The sequence below is a fragment of the Neocloeon triangulifer genome, unplaced genomic scaffold (assembly GCF_031216515.1).
Source record: "Neocloeon triangulifer isolate White Clay Creek 2 clone unplaced genomic scaffold, ASM3121651v1 ptg000004l, whole genome shotgun sequence".
Classification (NCBI taxonomy): Eukaryota; Metazoa; Arthropoda; class Insecta; order Ephemeroptera; family Baetidae; genus Neocloeon; species Neocloeon triangulifer.
Window position 1 is genome coordinate 5,398,892 of NW_026775547.1, and position 19,812 is coordinate 5,418,703.

The 19,812-nt window shown below is 36.1% G+C and overlaps 1 protein-coding gene across 4 annotated transcripts in view; it reads left to right on the forward strand.

The window, feature by feature from the left end:
• LOC132193385 (epidermal growth factor receptor) overlaps positions 1-19,812 on the forward strand; it is a 99,234-nt gene that overhangs the window by 56,043 nt on the left and 23,379 nt on the right. Inside the window, exon 1 of one of the 4 annotated variants that reach the window (XM_059614021.1) lies at positions 9,270-9,540. The exons of the other annotated variants lie outside the window; for them this stretch is intronic. The gene's annotated coding sequence lies outside the window, so the exon portion shown is untranslated. Of the gene's footprint in view, positions 1-9,269; positions 9,541-19,812 lie in introns of those variants that run through there. 4 annotated transcript variants of the gene reach the window in all.

Consider the following 19,812-nt stretch of genomic DNA (forward strand, 5'->3'; position numbering starts at 1 on the left):
AAGTCACGATAAAAGCCACGACGCGACGAGTATTTCGCGGCCGAGATTGAGAAAAAAGTAAGAGGGCCTTAAAGGGGTATGAAATGCAGCAAGTGAAGAGGAAAAAGCACCCATTAATCGTGTTTGCCGCTCGGCCGAGAGGAAAAACAACATCTCCCTGCCAGTCTCTGACAATGAGAAGAGACGACGCGATAATGTACACAACAATTAACTGCCGCGCGGGACCACCAGCAGCATTCCTTTTTGCATCTCTCTCGTCTCGCAGATGCACTCCTCCTGATAAGCTGCCCGCCTCAGCTGCGCAAATCTCGAAACAGAGCCTCCGATCAAAAATTAGCGCGCCATTTGAAATTCAAACGGTCTGCACATGTCCATTTGCTAGGAGGAAATTTTATTCAAAATTAATTAAATCTTCTGTAACCGATTTTGGTATTTTAAAATCGTATGATTTCCCTAGATCAGTATAGAATAAATCTCATATATAGCGAAAAAATTCCTACAGCGGATGCTTAGAAGGGGTGACAAAGTAAAATTTTCAAAATTTCTTATATTCAATTTGGTTTGTTAAGTGAAATTGAAAAAAAAAGCCTTCTTAACATTATGTTTTGAATATCTATGATAAAATTGAGAAGATTTGGATTGAAAAATAAATTGAAAACGTTAGAGAGAGAAATTATATTTTTATGAGGTCCCTTGCTCGAAATTAAATATAAAAATGATTTTTATTCTAATGTTATTTATTCGTTCAATTGTTTCATCACATTATTTACATTACAAACAATTTTTCGAATAAAATTTTCTTGTTCAATAATTAGTTAAATTACGATAAAAATTATACCATTGAGCTGTATATTTCACTTGTTTTAAAAACATGATAAACGAATTTTTTTTTAATATTTTCCACCCTCGTCGATCTCAATTTCATTGTGATTTACTTTGCATTGTGGTTTCGCGGGAAGTTTTGACAAAAGTTGTTTCTTTTGCATGAAAGTACAAAAAATGATCATTAACAATGTCCCTCTATAAATGTTTACACGATATATCAAATACTTATCTAAAATACTTAAAATAAATGGCCATTTTCAATTACATTTACATATATACATATTTTTATTTCTTGAATATATATTTATAATTATAAATCAAACATTTAAATTAAAAATATGTTTATTTTAAATTTTAACATAAATTAATTTTTTTTAATTTTGCATTTAAATATATAAAATTAATTGTTCATACATAAATGAAAATGTGTGATAATTTTAACTTACTATTAATAACTCTATTAATAAATATTTTACCTCGCCATATCATTAGAATAATTGATAGCTAGTTTAAAATAATTAAAATGTAAGTGTTTTTTTGGTCATTTTAATTAAATAATGAAAGGGACTAATCGTGATCAATTTATAATGAACAAGATTGATAATGCCTAATTCACTATTGATCAATGTGCACATTTGTGGGAAGCTTTGGCCACTGGAGAACAGCTGTGGAACCTACAAATTATTTTACTTTTTTAAATTAATGTTGTTGTCACACGACTGCACGCTCAATTTGTTAGACAATTTTTATCTTTTGCACACCTGGGATTCGGCCAAATTTGCAAGTTAAAGAAAGTTTTTGCGTGCGGAAAAAAATTCAAATCGCCGGTTCCATTTGTCAATTCAAAGCGTCACGCAGAAGGATAAATAATTTCCTTGACAGCAGGTCACCAGTGGTGCTGCTGCATGGGTGACACACGCACGCGCGCGCAGGTGCTTTTCAGCACTTTCCATAATTGAAGAAGTGACTGCGTCTGTGTCTTGTGAACTCCACAACCAGTTGGATATGCAGTCGTCTGCTCTTCTCCGACGTGACAACGCACATAAAATAAAAGGAACTCTTATGCGAGAGATAAACCGTGCACGGTGTTATTTATTATTTGCAGCGTCCAATCTTTCGTCTCGCATCGTTAATTATCAGATTATGACAAGTGACAGAAAAGCGAAATTATTTATCGCTACTCCTGATATAAATACTCGTACACATTTTTTCCAGCGCCCCGATATCTTTTTCGAACGAGGTGAAAAATAAGGCGCTGGTTATTCACGTGACACCACCCGTGGTGAAAACACACTCGCCGCTTGATTAGTGGCTGCTGATCGCCACGAAAGTGTGAATTCCCTATTAATTTTCTCAGGGAGAATATTTTGTATGTGAAGATCGCGTGTGATTTTTTTTTTGGAAATTAATTAAGCAAACAAGACAATCTTTGTTGCACAGCAAATTACTTGCAGTCAAATGAGACTTATGGAATTTATTAAAAAATAATTTTGTAAGTTTTTAACAAGACTTTTCGTTAAGTTTAGAAATGAAATAAAATCAGAATTTTTTTATATAGAATTATATTAATATTAAATATAAATAAATTTATATATTTATATATTTTTTAAATTTAAACCATGATCATTTTTAATAACAGAGGTCGCTTATTTTTCTAAATGCAAGCCAATGCAGTGAATATCAGTATTTATAAAAAATATATTATTGCACTTCATGAGATTTAATTTTAATTAGATGGTGAAAATAATTTATTTCTGTGATTCTTTGTGTTCCAGGTTTTGATTAATTATCCAACCGCGATCAATTTACAAAATTTATGCGTTAAAATCTTCATTTGAGCCCCCTATGGAATCAACTTATAAACTAGAGCGGAACTAGAGACTCAAATTTGTTTCATTATTTATTTATTTTTTTATTATCATTTTTCTTTTTTGTGATAGTTGCTAATTTTCACTAGCAATAAGCAAAAAGATACAAAACATCATCTCATTAAAAAAGAGAACTTATGAGAGTAATTAATTCATTCTTTTCCTTAGGAATTTGTTCAATATCCCATAAAAAGAGAATAATGAGAGTAATTCATGCTCATCTCTTAAATAATAATTTTTGCAATGTCTTTAAAAAACATATATTTAAACTTTTTTTACGCATCAATAAAATTTCCTTATAAGTAGATAGATTCAAACACACCCAATGCCTTTTTAGTCTTTTTAATATTTAACTATAATTAACCTTCAAAATTTTAGAGAATTTTCGCTTGAGCGCCAAACTGTTGCGCCGTTTAATTGCGGCCCGGTGTAATTTACCTTATATTTTTTTTGCTAATCTTCTTTCTTGCCGGCCAATAGAAGGAGATATTTGGCTCGTTTGGCCGCTCAATCATCACCTTCGGGCTCAATTAACGAGCGACTGCACGCACTCTCGCACGCAGATTTAATCGCTAATGGAGTGATATTTCAAGCGTCGCTGACACGCTAATTGATATCGACGCGCTTGGAAATCCGCACAGAAATCACCGCAGAGATGGTGGTCCTTTGACGGCGCGGCTTAACCCCACCGCGGCGACACAAATTAACCAACAAGGCGCTGCTTATTTTTTCGAAACAAGCAAAATTATTATATGAAACGAGTTTGCTGCTCTTTCCCATTATTAATCCCGCAGAATTTCAAGGCGAAAGAGATAAAGCCGCTCTTTAGAAAGGCCCACAAATCAAATGCTTACTTATATAAAATAAAAATTCCATCCGAGGGATGTTTTATTTTATACATTTCTCGCGAGCGCGCCAGTTGTCGGCGCGGCGATTTCGGTAGAAATGAAAGACGCGCATGACAGAGCTTGTTAAAAATATTATCCTCTCCGCGAGTTATTATTATTTTTTTTAATCCAGCACAATATTATAATGCTGAGGGAAGTGTCAAGTGTCAGGGAAAATGAAAAGTCAACAGCTTTTTCGCGCAACAGCAGCCGATTTATTCTCGTCGCACAATCGGGATTAATTCCCGAATTATGCAGCGTCAAAAAGAGTGGAATTATAAATTTTGTGCTATTCAAATCCCCTAAAGGTATTATATTATTTGGCCTCGAAAGAATTAACGAAAGAGAACCCGTTCTAAAAACAATTGCCTCCGACTTTAATTGGTGTCATTACAGAGCTTTTATATATAATACCGAGAGGCTGTTTTTTATTTTTCATGCCCTCTTCACCGCAAATGCTTCGCCAAATGGTAAAATACACCTTGTTTGTACGGAATGTGAGCCTGCGAAAGAATGTAACTCGGCAATCACGACCGACCAGCAGCTCCGCGAAACATCTCCGCGGCTTAATTTATTGTTCCGAGCCAGGGATTGTTGGAGGGAAAAAAATCGCCAAACGAAAAATTCGTGTATGTACAATTTTTCTGGTTTTGGAATTCCTTCAACTTGGTCCTCGATAGCATTGTGTTGTGCGCGCCGGAGAATTCTCGAAAATATGTGTGCACTGTTGAGACATAGCCACTGGCGAGTATGTATGTCTTTGAAATAACTTTCGGGAACAACGGTCTTGAAATAGCGTTTCTTTGTAGAAGCTGCAGGCTTGTTTCCCAATTTCCCTTTACCTCCAGCCCGACAGTAAATACAGACAAACACACAACAACTGTGTACTTGCAAATAAGATTTTGCCTCTCATGAAAAATAACGGGATATTGGTTTTTGAAAAAAAAGATATCATACCAATTTTTAAAATTAATCTACTATTCACTCTTTACTATAATTACAGACTAAAGTAAAACACGTCTTATTATTTGGCCAAAATAATATTTTCTACCATTCTTTCGTAATCAACAACTATTTTTATTGCAGAAACCTTTTGGATCATTTTTTATAGTTTTAGTTCCATAGTAATATCAATTTATTCTCAACACTGCCTCTAAAGTTTGTGTATGATGTTCAGAATATAATAAATCAAAATCAGGATTTGAAAGCTTTTTCGTATCAAAGTTTTTCAAATTTATAATTAGTGCAGATCCTGTTCAAAAATGGTACAGAATTGGTACAGATCAGGTTCGGATGTTCTGCATCAGTTCTATACCAATTTTGCACCATTTCTGAACCAGTTCTGAAAATTCTTAGCTTTGAAAAAAAGTAAATATTTATTTAACATTCAATAATCAAAATTCATTTAATTTCACATAATTAAGGAGTCATAGCTTCTGAAAATGTCAAATCAGGCCAATTTTTGATTGTTGCTCATCATTGTGATCCGGAGTAAAAAAATTTGCTTTTTTTGTGATAATTTAGTGAATAAAAATGGTCTCTTCTTTTATTTGCCATAATTTTCATCGCATGCATTTATTTTCATGGACGATTCTGAAATTATAAGCAAAATTTATCCAGCTTTTTTAATGTTTCAAATTTATTTCACCCCGCATTATTTTTTGCAACAATAGATTTTTCCGTTTTTACTTTATAGTTGTATTGTTGTCCTTTTTCAAAATACGCTGATTGTTGGAATCATTTTTGAATCAATCCTGACCGATTCTGCTCATCTTGGCCGAAAAATGGAGACCACTGTGAAGTTTCTCTTGCTTAGTCCGGTGATCTGTTTCGCCGTATATTGGGCCTTATTACTGACCCTGGAGCTCCTCAAGAGCCTGACCAAGATCATCACAGTCGTCGCTTTCATCGGCATCCTTTACCTTTTCTTTGTCGACGGCGTCAGCATCAGCACCTGGCATGAATTTGTGGAAGTCTTCAGGGAGATCTTCTACTGTGTGGCCGACTTCCTCTGCTCCCTAAGAAACTGAGTCGTTTTGTTTGAAGTTGTTTTAAAGATGGATTTAATTCTATTTTGTATTTGAAAGTTGTACAAAAAAAAACGATTTTTCTCTTTTAAATTTTTCTGAATTTTAATTCTCAACTTATAGGAAATTCTGAAGTTGGAAAAAGTGAATTAAAGTTATAATTTTATCTCGGGAACAAAAGGATATTGATCATACTTTTGATCAATTCCACTGACTTTAAATGATATTAATTTTGAATTAATCTATTTAGAGTGCGAAAATGGATGTTTATAATTCAACTCATATCCTGATTATAATTTTATATTTTACAAAACAATTCTTAAACCTATAAAATAAGAAATTGATTCAATGAAACTAACCTCACAACCTAATTTGAATTTCACAATTAGCTTTGCAAAAGTGTTGAAGCTTTCATCAGTGTAAGCGCTCGTTTTATATTCTTTGCGAAATTTATTGCAAAATTAAATTTGATGGCCGCACTCTTGCACCGTCTCGCATATACAAAAGGACTTCAGATTTCGCGATTGCCCGAGGAAACGAATTTACAGCAGCAATTACATTTTAAACATGTCCGGCTCGTACAATTTCGCGTCGCCCATGAAAACGAATTTTAACGAGGATTCGAAGTTCGGTCTTGTCAGCAATCGGGCCCCGAGAATCTCAAATTAAAATCTCCCCCTCTCTTTCAAGACTTAGATAGTTTTTCACCTTTTAGATATTTTTTTATTGGCCGCGATGATAATGCTCATGTCGCTTTCCCTGTTAGTGGATGTTGCACTACTTGAATGTAAATAAACTAGCGCGTGTATATAAAATGTAATTCATTCACTAGAGCCCGTTTTTCGCTTTGGTCGCCGCCCCCCTGGTACAATTTTATTGACGCCCAAATTCACGGGGCTAGGCGTGGGCTGCGAAGACACATTTGTTGGCCGCGTAGGTGGCGAGGAAGGAAAGAAAAGCCAGAGTCGGCTGGAGAACGGGATGAGCCGCTTTCCTTATCTTCCGACCTTATATACCTTGGCCTGTCACTCGGGCCCCTGCTTGATAATTAAATTTGAGACACTAACGAAGTTAAAGAAGAAGCAGCTTGTGAAGAGTGGACCAAACACTTTGAGCTTCCCCTTCTCAGCAAACTCGTACTCAAGAGAAAATCATAGATAAAAAATACAAACAGCACGCGTCAGTTTTATTGTAAACAGTTAAATAATTTTTAAAATTTTATTTGAATTATTTTCAAGTTCTATTTATTTGCTGCAATTTGCAACAAAAGTTAGTCTTAACTTTTGAAAAGTACAAACAATTAACTTTCTCAATTATTCATAAATCATGATAACAAAAGCTTGCTTAATTTTTCAATTTTTTAAACAAAACAAATTATTCAGAAAATTTAGTTGTCTTGTGAATTCAATTAGGAGTTTTTCTTTTATTAGTTGTTCTAAATAATAAAAGTTTAATTTTTGGAAAATTTTAATTTAATTCTTGTTCTGAATTTATTAAAAAATAAAACTTTTTACATACAACTTTAAATTAGTAAAGAATATAACTTCTGATAGCAGCTCATTCCAAAGTAAAAGTAGGTTTCAAAAAATTAAGTATTTTTACCTCCCTCTTGTGTATTTTGAAAAAGTAAATTGTTATATTGAAAAAGTTAAATTGTTTTTTTTTTTTTCAAATTCACTATATAATTTTTTTATTTATAATACATAATCTAAATCATGTCAAGTTTAATTGCATTTTGATTTACGTTCTCTTATCTGGTGAAGAAGCAAAGACAAAACAAACGGACTAAAAGTTGAAATAATAATCGTCATTATTTGTCAGCCGTGGCGAACCGACTTGTCCTCATGTAAATTATCCGCCATGTTTGCTGTGCACCGATATGATCTTGCTGAAAATTATTATTTTAAGCGCGCATATAAAAAGAAGACCTCTCGCCGTATTTCATCTGACATTTTTTTCTTTCTTGTCATTTTCGTGAAAATATCAGGGAGAGAGAGAAGAATGTGCCCTTACGAAATTTCCCATCACGATAAGTGGCTCGTCTTGGGTTTCACAAACTCTTCTTTTGCACCATCGCGGCGGCTGTGCTCTCCCTCACCTGCATGGGAAAACGCAATAAATCCATTTGGAGATTTTCACTTGTTTTTTGTTCAGTGCACTGGAGAAATTAATTTATTGCACTTTGCTGGCGGGGCTTCTTTTGCATTTTACGAGCGCGCCTCTCTTTCTCATTGAAATATATTTATTTGTTTTGAGCGGAAAATACACTTTAAAAGAATAAAACGCGAGGCCACTTTTGATTTATGTATGCGCGATGCATACAATGATAACTCCCGCGAGAGGATGATTTCACAAGAGTCTTTAGAGGCAATTTGCAAAATAAATTAAGTTTAATTTATCTGCCAGCTTGCAACGCTAACGCCTGAAGAGTAATGCTGATGTTTCCGAGAAGATCAGAGAGAGACAGTTAGTCAGATGAGGAAAATGCAACCTGCAGTGGAGTAATTATAGAAATCTATATATAAATTAAAATTTGTACAAACCGATTTATACTTTAGTATAATTGCGCTTTCAATATGGCACTGGTTTTCCCTTAAATAATATATAAAGTGATATTTTAATTGGTTTGGGTTCTAAAACCTCCTCAATCATGAAGATCAGTTGATGATAAAAGTAATTAGCTGTTGCCAAAAAGATCAATCATTTAAACTGAGAAAGGGGATGAAAACAAGGAATTAGAAAGGTTGAAGGAATTCTTGAAAGAAATATTTTTGTTAATAAATAAAATTATTTCTGTCTAATGGGAATCCCAATTAATGGTGAATCAAAATAATTACTAAATATACTTTTAATGTATTATGAAATAAAAATAATACAAAATGATATTTGTGAACAAGGTTTTGTTGAAAAGTTTTAAGGAGGCGTTTGTAAGCAAGTATTATTTAAAAAAAAATATGAATAATTTTTATCAAAATATTTTTTTTAAATAGAGCAAAAATAAATATTCATGTATGCATAATTAAAAGAAAATTTATTTATAAAATTAAAAAGTTTAAACACTAAAACTGTAAAAAACATAGAAAAGGTAAATTTTATTTTATAAATAAAATTATTATTATAAATATTGATAAATATTATAATAGATATTTAATTTTATAGTCAACAAACTATTTTGCCACAAATAACAAACGTTGGATAATTTCCATATATGTATATCTTTAAATTTTACTTATTAGCCAACGTCTATACTGATTTAGTGAAAATCCATATTTTCATAACGATAAAAATGCTTCCAACCAAATTCAATTTCATTTTTACAAATAACAAATAATACTTTAAAACTAAAGATGAAATTCACGGTTTATTTTGCACAAAATCAGACCAGAGGATTATTTTATCTCGCATTTAATTTTGGCCGCGACTCGGGATTCCTCGTTGAATTTTTTTTTCATTCTTCGGATCGCACCAAAGGCCCGTTGAACCTGGAAGGGCATCGTAATAAGCAAGAATAATGCCCGGCGTGACGTGCCGGAGAGGAGCCGCCGCTTTGCAGGTGAATTTGCTCTCGGATGAGGCTTGGCGCTCTCCTCTCCTCTCTTTTAGTTACCTGTTGCGCTGTAAGTTAGCGCGCACTGTGCCTCCTTCGGCTTTACCTGCTGCCAGGTACCTTTTTCTTCTCTCGCTCGCCACATACGGCTATGGCCCTGCGCTAGACACGCACCTCCGTCAAGGTGTTCCCGTCGCGTTCTCAAAAATTCCACCGTCCCGAGTGCGTTTCGGACTTTCGGCCGCTGCCCGTGGATACTTTTCACATTCGGGGACGCTTTCGTGACTTCAGCCGAGTGATTGTGTAGTGAATTTCACGGATATTGGCCCCGCTCTGGCCGTTCGCTGGTCCAGCCAGCCTCCACCACCACCGAGTTTTGCCCTCAGGTAAGACGGTTGAAATTATTTTCAACGCTTTTTTTCTAAAATTCGAATTCGGTTCTAAAAGGAACAACGGCTGCTGCGAAACGCGAGCGGCATTTTTCGCCAAAAGTAGGCCAGACTTGTTACCTACCGACTGACTTGTCATGTATATATCTCTCTTTGGTGATTACGTTGTGAAATCTCTCTCAACGAGCAGCAAAAACTGTATTATTCCAACAACTCATTATAATTTCACTTTTGCCACGTGCAAATCGATCGAAAACAAAAATATTAAAACTTTTTTTAAGGAGATTTTAATGCGTGATCTTTTCGGTAACAACGCCGGCACGGGAGGAATGAGTTGTACATGTAAATGTCCGGCAGACATCCATCTCCACCTCACAAATAAACAAATATTTATATTTATACGCGCGTCGTCTTCTCACATTTCAAATGGATATTATTCCGAGGGTCCCAAATTGTGGCGGGCGATTTATTATATTTTGAGCGAGGTTAAATTATTTATTGGTCGAATATGATAATTCGCTTCTTATAGAAGTTTGTTGTCGTTTCGCGCACCGGATAAAAATAAAAAAACATTTATGCTGCTAAAAATTGTGCCCGATGTCATGTGCTGGCGCCTTTTCGCTGCTGGCGATGACGTCAGTTGTATTATATCAGAACTGCCCGCCTGCATTCCAGGTAAAAAGATTTTCGAGTTCTGTGAGCGGCTTAAATTTCTGGAAAGCAAACACCCCGGCTCACCCTTTTGTCTGGGAAAAACGGGACAATGCGCGCCGATAACAATGAGACTCCACTTCTTCTTCTTCTTCTCTCCCCTGGTTAATCGGAAATCGTTTTCCCAATTTCCACTGGCAAAAAAAAACCTGATTTCGGTAAACATTTGGAATTTATTTCCGACTGTCGCCGGTCGGGGGTGACTTTTGCCTCCCCTCCTGCGCGTGTTCAATAGTACATGATTATAATATACCTGAAGAGGAGTTTATTGTGTAAGAAAACTGCTGCTTTGAAAAAATCTCATATTCCTCGAGGTGATACAGCCGTGCTGCTGCCTCACCTTTACATTGTTGCCATCTCTCTCTGTTCTCTCCTTCGCTCGCTCACTCGCTCTCTCGGCTCACCTTTGGCCAAACTACACAATATTTTCAGCGTCGAGTGGCCGCCAGCTTTTCGCGCGCCGCGTTATTTCAGGCAAAACCTTGGCTCCCATTATTAAATTTCAACTCGCTCTGTGACTTTTCCGTTGATTATCGGGGCCCGCAATCGGCTCGTGCGTGGCATCGACCGAATAATAATCACCTGGACGCCAAACGATCCGCAAACAGACCCTGAGGTGGCGCTAACCTGAAATAATTAAGACAATTAACGTAATTATCCAGTGGTGCTCTGGTTCTTTCCTAAAAGAAATTGCGACTGATTCTTACAATATTTGCTTTGTCCGATAAGAATACAATAAAATGCATTCAAGAGGAATAACGTCTGTTATCGGAGCCGTTCCCTTTTTTCTCAATTTTTTAACGGGTTTTTTAGAGTTCATTTCAATTGGTTTATCTCAAAAACTGAATTTGAGACAATTTAAGTTGGTTATTTTGAGAAATTTCTAAAATAATTCTGTCTTAAGAAATTAAATAAAAATTCCATCAAATAAAATTGCAGGATTGGAAATTTTCATTTAACTCTTATGGAGACCTCTTTGCAGTGCAGACACCTTAATCCGAAAAAGAATTTGTTGCTGATTTGCCTGAAAAAGCAAAGCATTTTTCACTCAATAATAATCCTCGGCTCGCGTCTTCTCCAGAAAACCCGACTGACCAGCCACAGAGCGCAAACGCTGCATCATTCCGGACGAGCACAAAAGGCGAAATTATTGCCGACGAGGCAATTATTATCATTAAAAAATACTCGTGTGTACTTTTGGCAGGTCGTTACGAGGCCCAAAATCGCAATTTGCCTGCCTTTTTGCGCGTGCATACGCCACATGGCGCGTCTCGAGCTCATCTGCTGTGCCTAAAAAAATATTATCCAACTTCTGGATTTATACATTGCACGTGTGAAGGACTCGCTGATTCAATTAGCCGAGAGAGGTGCCAACTGCATGAAATTACTTCCCAGCAGCTTTGATTTTTTGATTAACGCCAACTGTCTGAAATGAGAATTTCTTCTTCGAGAAATTGATTTCCGAGAGAGCAGGTGGATGATTCCGCAGACCGAATGGAATTAGCGGTCGTAGCTGCGATTGAAATCTCCACGTATATATGTGCAGTGCCATAAATTAATTCGCGCGTCGCCGCTTTTACGATGCATCTCCGTTCTCATGCAATAAATTTATAAAATCAGTTAATTAACAGTTAATGCGATTCCTAATGAGCCTCAACCTTTTAAACCTTATTCCAGGCAATTACCTGAGCTACTTCTTAAACCACCCCTGCTGATCCCTTTTATATAATAAAATATATCAAATTTCACCTTAAGCAAAAAAATTTAATTTTTTTCTTTAGAATTCTAGAAACCGATCCGCGTCCTTCAATGCCTGCACTTTTCAATTTTATTTATTCGCGCCTTGAAACGAACGAAACTTGAGCATAACCGCCGATCAAATTCACCTGGTCGGGTATAATTTTCTCGCGCGCAACCCTAATTGCGTTTCTTGCTAGAGAGTAATTTATCGCGTGTATATGACGTAATGGCACACACGAGGAATTTCTTTTCCATTGCACCGTTATTTTTTCTCTTTCTCGCGGCTGATGGCATGACAAGCCGAGATAATTGCGTCGGAACACAAAAAGAGTAGCCGCTCCGTACGAAAATATAAGCAGCAGCGAGAGAGACAGAACCCCTTCTCGGTGGACCAAAGGTTGGTTCGTCGCGTTTTTTGCCGAGCGTCTCCATTGTTGTACCACTCAAGACTTGATTGGGTGATTGGAATTGAAAAATTCCTCGCTGCATGTACTCGCCGCTTGCCCGCGAGAGAGAGAGAGAGAGAGAGAAGCGAAATGATAAGCCTCTCCCGCATATATGGAGTGTTAATAATAATAAAATAACGACCGACGCGATTTTTTGCTGCCGATGATATTAATTAAGCCCCGCAGTGGACGAAAAAGAAAAACATTAGAGCTGAGAAGAGAAGATGGAAATCCGGCTACCCCACCGCGCATTGATGTCTCCGTAATGGGATCGGCCCTGATACACATAATTGCCGGAATTAACATTATCAAAGTAGTAAAATTAATTCAATTTTGAACAAATTAATTCCATGGTAGTTTGAAAAATTCCTTTTTTTTAATTTTTATTTAATTAAAAAAAATTAAATCTTTATACTTCCTATATAAAATAAGTTTTTCTTTTTTCCCCTTCGCAATGACATTGAAAAGAACGTCAACTCTGAAGTCGTCTCAGATTTAACAAAATAAGTGATGCACAACCAATTGCAAGAAGTGCAGCGAAGAGAAAATACGCAACACGGCCTATCCCACGCTTCACTTTGCCGTATGTCGTGTTCTCCGGGCAACGCATTTTGCGAAGGATGGATGAGTTACGTTAATAGGCCGAGAGCTGCAACGATGTGAAAATCGTGTTTGTCGTTCACCGGCTTCCGTTTCCCTAGCTTCGCGCGCCGAATTATGAATATGTATTAAATCGCCGGTGTGATAATTAACACGGCGTCGTAACGGTCGACGTAATTTATTTATTGTACGGAAGAAAGAAGGAAAGGGTGTTGTGGGAATTGAGCGGGGCGCCTCCTTAATATTTTCCACTCGGCCACACCAAGAGGAATGTGTTATTATTTTTACTAGAAAAACCACTCTACCTGAAATTGCGCTTTTCGAGGAGCTCCATTGTGCGTCTCTATTTGTTATTTCGTGGGTGTCTGCAGAGAATTTCCCCCAACAAAGGAAAAATGCACCCTCGAGTGAGAGGAGAAAAATCCGATCTGCGGCTGACAAGCAGCAGGTACGAAAAGTATAAGAAAACATGAGCGTGTAATCTCCAGAGCTTTCATATTAGCCTGCTGACGAGGGCCCAGAGAAAGATGCCCGTGCTTGATAAAGTATAAAAATTTTCCTCCAGCGAGTCTGTCTGTTAACGATTCAGTGGCTCTGCTGCGAGAGATTATCTGTCCAGGCCGCGCAGCCCAGCATCCTTCCACCCCATCGCTCCCGATCGCACGATCCATCACAAAACATGTTTTTGATTTAAAGCCGGGGCTGTTTTTTTCCCCAACTCAAATTGGGTAGCACGGTGGGGCGCCTCTCCTCACGCAGGGGGTGTGATTTTTTTGTTTCTATTAATTTCATAGCGCATCCTTTTTTAATATATGTTATATTTTATGAGAAAACGCACAGGTGCTTCTGTCTGTGATTTCCATCGAGTTGCGTGTCGATTTTTGTATAATTTTTATATTCAAACAGCCGGTCGGTATATCAAATAATGGTGGAGTGGCGCGAGTCTAATTAAATTCAGTCGGGAAGTGAAGCAGTCAGCAGTTTTTTTTTTAATTCTTATACACAGCGCCTAGTTTTATGGCCGCCTTTGTCCCCGTCGTTCGCGTGTTTTCATCTCTCGGAATAATAAAAAAAAAAGTTTGCATGGTCAGGCTTTTCACTCGAGCTGACTTATCGCGCACCTTCCTCTCGGGATCAGCACGTAATCAAGTGGAGCATGGTGCTGCTGTTGTTGCTGCAGCGATGGAAAGGCAGGCGCCTCGCTATGCTCAAGTTTCAAAAACGTACTACGTAGAAAGAAAATGGCGCATAAATTTGCAGGGATATTTCATCCAGGGCCCTTCTTATACCCTGGGATAAAAATTCAAACGACTTTTTATATTATCAATTACAAAACTCAAATTTTAGAATTATTGCAGAAAATATTTTGAAATTCTTTTAAATTAAGACAAAAAGAAATTAAATTGGGAAGATTCAAAATGAAATTGTTGCTAGATAATTGTTACTAAAAAGTGGAAATTAAAATCCCATCAAGAAAGTTTGTTCAAATAATGTATAAAAAAATTATAAATTAAAAAAATAAAATTTTGTCAATATGAAGCAATTTCCAAAGATCCATCGTCAGCCCAAATATAAAAGTGAATTGAAAATGAATCTAAATTACTTTTTTTTTTTTTTTGCTAATTTGCTGATTTGATTAAAATAAAAAAATTAACACCAGATGGATTTTAAAGTCTTTGGTTAAGTTAAAACAGAAAAAAAGAGATTTATTAAATGCATAACTCTTGTACTTTTATAAAAGTCGGCCGAAGTTAACAAAATGAAATAATAACTCATTGTCCGGGCGTTTTGTAATCTAGTGGCGATAAGCAAGCTCTCTAGCTCTTTCTCCTTTCATGTTCTTTCGAACGCAATAAAGCATTATAATAAAAAGGGGCAGCCAGCTGCCGTCAAAGAGAGAGAGAAACGTCCATTGTCTGCCGTTTCTCTAGTCGTAGGTGGTACCATCGGTGCATAACATTAAATTTCCTTATACAAAAATACATGCATATAATGCACTGGCCGGCGAAGAAAGGTGTGGTGTGTTCCTGAATGCATGACAAAGTGGGCGTCGCCGCCACTAGTCGAGGGGATGAAATTTACATATTCGGTCCAATTAATGCTACAAACGAGATGGATCATCTTGAGAGTGGAAACGAGCCAATAAATCAACATATAACACGGGTGATAATGGGCCCGGGCGATGTTATGTCATCGGTCGGTGTGTGTGCGAAATATCGATTACGTGCATCTCATTTATATGTGCGAGCTGCTTGTCTATTTTGGTACATGCAGAGCGAGCGTGATGCGACAGCCAATAAGTCATAATGTGCGTCCGCATAAGCCACGCCGCTTCACGCCTGCTAATTTTGTGTCTTTGTTTTTTTATACGCGTGAAACTAACTCCGCACCGGTGCAATTACATTGATCTTGATAACGAGAATTCATTATTTCTATTCGTCAAACGGACGTGACTGTGATTAAACTCAAGGGCTCGGTAATTTTATACATGAAATTGTCATGATATATAATAAATTTAATCAACTATCAGTGCATTTATCTCTTCTAACTCTAGACAATAAATTTAACAGAGCCTTGATTACAATTATTATTAATCTGGTTATGTTTGCTTTTAATTTTCTCCAAAATAATTCTGAAAATGTAGATTTTTGCAACTTCTGTAATATTCTCATTCAAACCTTTTCACTTTCTAAATTTTTGATTAATTAAGATTATTAATTAAATACATAGCCATTAATATTTATTTCTGGAATATTTTGATGGGAAATAATGAACTTTTTCAATTTTTAGTTTGTATTTTAATTTAATTTAAATATCAAGTCAGTGAGTCTTAAATTTAAGATAACGAAGAGACACTTTTAATTTATTTTCACAAATTTTAATAATCTGGGTCACAATACCACTTGTATATATTACACAAAGTATAACAGATCTAAAATATAACATTTATAAAAAAGAGCCTATTATAAAATCCTTAATAAAATTGAATTTTAATTTAAAAATCAAATCCTAAATATTAAATAATACTTTAAAACAAAGAAACTGCACAGTAAAATAAAATTATATTTTTAAATTTGAATACACTTAAATTTTTGTAAAGTCTTATAGAATATTTATATTTGTCCGCCACTCATGTCTTGTAGTTGAGTGAGAACCGAAACTTGATTATCAAATTTGCTCAGGTCGCACCTCCCTTGGGACGAGAGGTCGGCGCGCGCGCGCCCGCGGCCCATAAAAAGCCAGAATAGTAAAATGGCGTTGGGCAAAACACTTCACTACACTAGATCCCCCCGTAGAGAAAGAGTTGGCGGAATCATGTGGGTGCCGCAGAGATGAACAACAAACACGCAGAGCCTTTTCTCCGTCCGTGCACCGAAGGCAGGCAGCGTGTCAAGGGCAGCAGCCCACATACTGCCTCACTGACTGCGCGCCGAATGTTCATGCGCGCCGATCAACCCACCTGTCAACCGCGACCGTTTATACTCACAAGTGAAATGCACTTCTGTCCCCAGATAAGCCTTTCTGGCCGATTTGTCACTGAAATAATTTGTTTCCCGAAACGACTTTCGTGTCGCACACGGTTTTTGGAAACGGCGGGAGAGGCAGCAGCCAGTGACACACACTCATGATTTATTATGCTTTTGAACGTGGACAGATAACAATTTATATGCGCACAGAAAAGACGCGTCTCGAGTTCCTGTTTTTACGTCGAAATTAAAAGCTTTGTGAGAGCAAGCAAGACGGAAGAATTTTTATATTTATGGCACCATTTTTCTCAAGTTACATGAATTCCTACAAGAAAAATTCTATGCTTGAGGAATAATTAATTTTAATCCGCAAAGACTCTTCTTTTCTTGAAGTGTTGAGAAATTACAGAAGTATTTTTTCTGACACATTATAATGTCAGAATGACACAATTCGCAAAGATCCTTTCTCCGAATGAACTTTGGAGCAAATTAATTAAGATTTATCTTTTCCATCACTCATTTAAAATCAATATAGACTAAAATAACAAATCAAAGTGATTTACAAACAATACGGGAAAATAAAAATGCAAGAATACTAAATTACAGGAAAATATATCATTTTGATTAAATGAAAAAGTTATTATAGCTTTAAATAGACCTGTCTTTGATTTAAAAAGCTCAAAATTTATGTTCTATTGGAGCCAAAATAAAAATGATTTTTACTATTAAAACGCAATAAATCCTAGTGTCGCAGTTAGAAAGGCGCCCATTCAACTCCTAGGGCAATAAACACGGTTGTTCTTTGAACCTCGACTGCCCTCGGCTCCGCATACAAACGGCTCGCAAGTGCACGAGTGCAGGCGAATATAATAATAAACGAGCATTACCATAGAAATTGCGCTCCATTTACATATCGGAGCCCACGTGGTCCGATAAATTACCGCGATACATATTATATATGCTGTTGTGTCCGCGCGACTTTCCAATCTCAATCGCGCGTCTCATTAGTTTATTGCATCGCGATTGAAATTAATTTTCGTCTCTCTCGAGAATGAAATAAAGAAAGTACGTCTGTGAGAAACGTGCTGGCGCCGCCGAATGTGGACCAATTATGAGAACGACAGAATTAATGCTATAAACCGGTTTAAAATGTCGGAAAAATTGCACCGGCAAACAAAAGAAGTGTTTACGTTTCCGTGACGCTGCTCGGATGAATCTTTAATTTGCAAGTCAAATAAATATGGAAAATTCTGCAGGCGGCCCATTTCAGATGTTAAAATTCAACACCTAGAGCTAAAAATAAAATAGACACGTGCTGAAAATTACAATAATAAAATGCAAATTTGTTTTTGAGGGCATTTTGAATATAATTACTTCTAGACTTGTGAATAAAATATTTTAAATTTTTTCCATCTCACTTTTTGTAATATTTTTGCATAATTTACATTTCTGTATTAAATTTTGCTAAAATTAGAGCCTACAAAGTCACCTATTTTCCCCAGACCATTAATGATTGTGAATAAGTTGAGAACTGCAAACTTAATGGAAATAATTAAATCTGTATTTCTGTTATTGTGTTCATGTTTTTTTTTTTATAATTGGTCTGGTGAAGCGAGTGGAGTTTTGTCGACGGCGTTGTTAGTCAGTCAGTCACTCAGTCAGCCGGCGCGTTGTATGTGTGTTGACTGCTGGGTTCATTTTCAATACCGTTGTTTTGTGGTCCATGTTATGGCTATATAAGGCACGGCGACGCCAGGTTGGTGCTTCTGCTGGTCAAACGACTATGCTCAAGAATGCTGCATGTTTGCGTGCACCGGCCGACCAGCGAGCGAGCGAAACTTATTGTTGAGAGAAAAAGCGGGTGGATTTTCTCGAGCCGAGAGTGAAATTTCTGCTGGTGCGGTTTTTCATCCGATCACAATGGACCACTATGGTTTGGATGAATTTATATTTTGGCTGGCGCCACCGTACCAAGAAAGGATTAATGTTTTATAATCCGAAATCATTATTTCTCACTTCAATCAATTCAAAATTAAATTGAGCAAAGGGTTGAAAATTTGCTAAAATTTACAAAATTAAATTGAAAGTAAAATGTGAAAATAAAAATACATAATTATTTAAAATGTCCAAAATATGAGCAAAAAACATGAAATAATTGTTATAAATTTGATAAATTTCATGTCTGGATGAAAAATAGGCCCATTTATATTTTTCCATCCGAATTTAGAAAATCGTGATCAAACATGCTCAGCCCGTCGGCGCTAAATCCTGTTTTGAAACAGTGGAAAAATCCCTCTTTTGACATCGTGACAGCGCATGCTGCTCTCACGCTGCTCCTTTTAAGCCGCTTTAAAAAATTGCTTATTTGCTTGGAAAAATATTGCGATGGAAATAAAAGGCTCGGCGGTGTTGGATTACCTCGAAAATGTATTATATCGGCCGTGGAGAGCTCAGGAAAAATGGGCATTGCGACAGAGGGTATTTGATAAGATCTGCGCTAAAATAGTGCGAGACAATGACACTCGTGGTGACTAGTTTTTATACACGCTGGCTTTTTTTCTTGCCTGCAGATTTGGGATATAGAAAGAGTCGGGCATCATTCACTTCTTGAGAAGAATACAAAAATTCTTGCGTGTTATTTTGCATTACAAATTGCCGAAGGAGTCTTTCGGTTGCCCCAACAAATTAAGTTTTGCCTTCGCTTGAAATCACATGATGTGGCGAACACCCAGCAGACACCACGATATTTTTTTGTGTTCAAAGATGCGTAAAGAAATTTATATAAAGAGTTGGAGATTGGCATCTGGATTTCAGACAGGTTGGGTTTTATAAAAAAAAAATTGATATGTTTATGGAATTAAAAGTAAACAAATAAATCCGCGTTAATCTATCTAGGTTAATGGCATAAATTAATAGATTTGCTCCAAATATATCTATAATTCAGGAAAGAGAAAATAATCATAAATCAAGGGCAATGAGAAAATTTAATTGGAATTAGGATTAGTATTTTGAGAATTTAATTCATTCCATCTTATTTATTTTGTTGGTATTTAAAACCAAAACAAGCTAAGCGAGTTCAATGAAATTTCATTCTATTATTTACTATAAACATCTCATAATCTGGGACATTTTATTAAAATTTTAGCTAGTTTGATAATCGTTTTGTATATAATTTAAATAATTTTCAACAATCGTTGCCTTAAATTCTTGCTAAATAATTTATACAAGAATATTATTTATCAAGATATTCTGTTTCAAATATAATCTTTTTACAACTTATTTTATATTTTAATGTCACGGTGAAA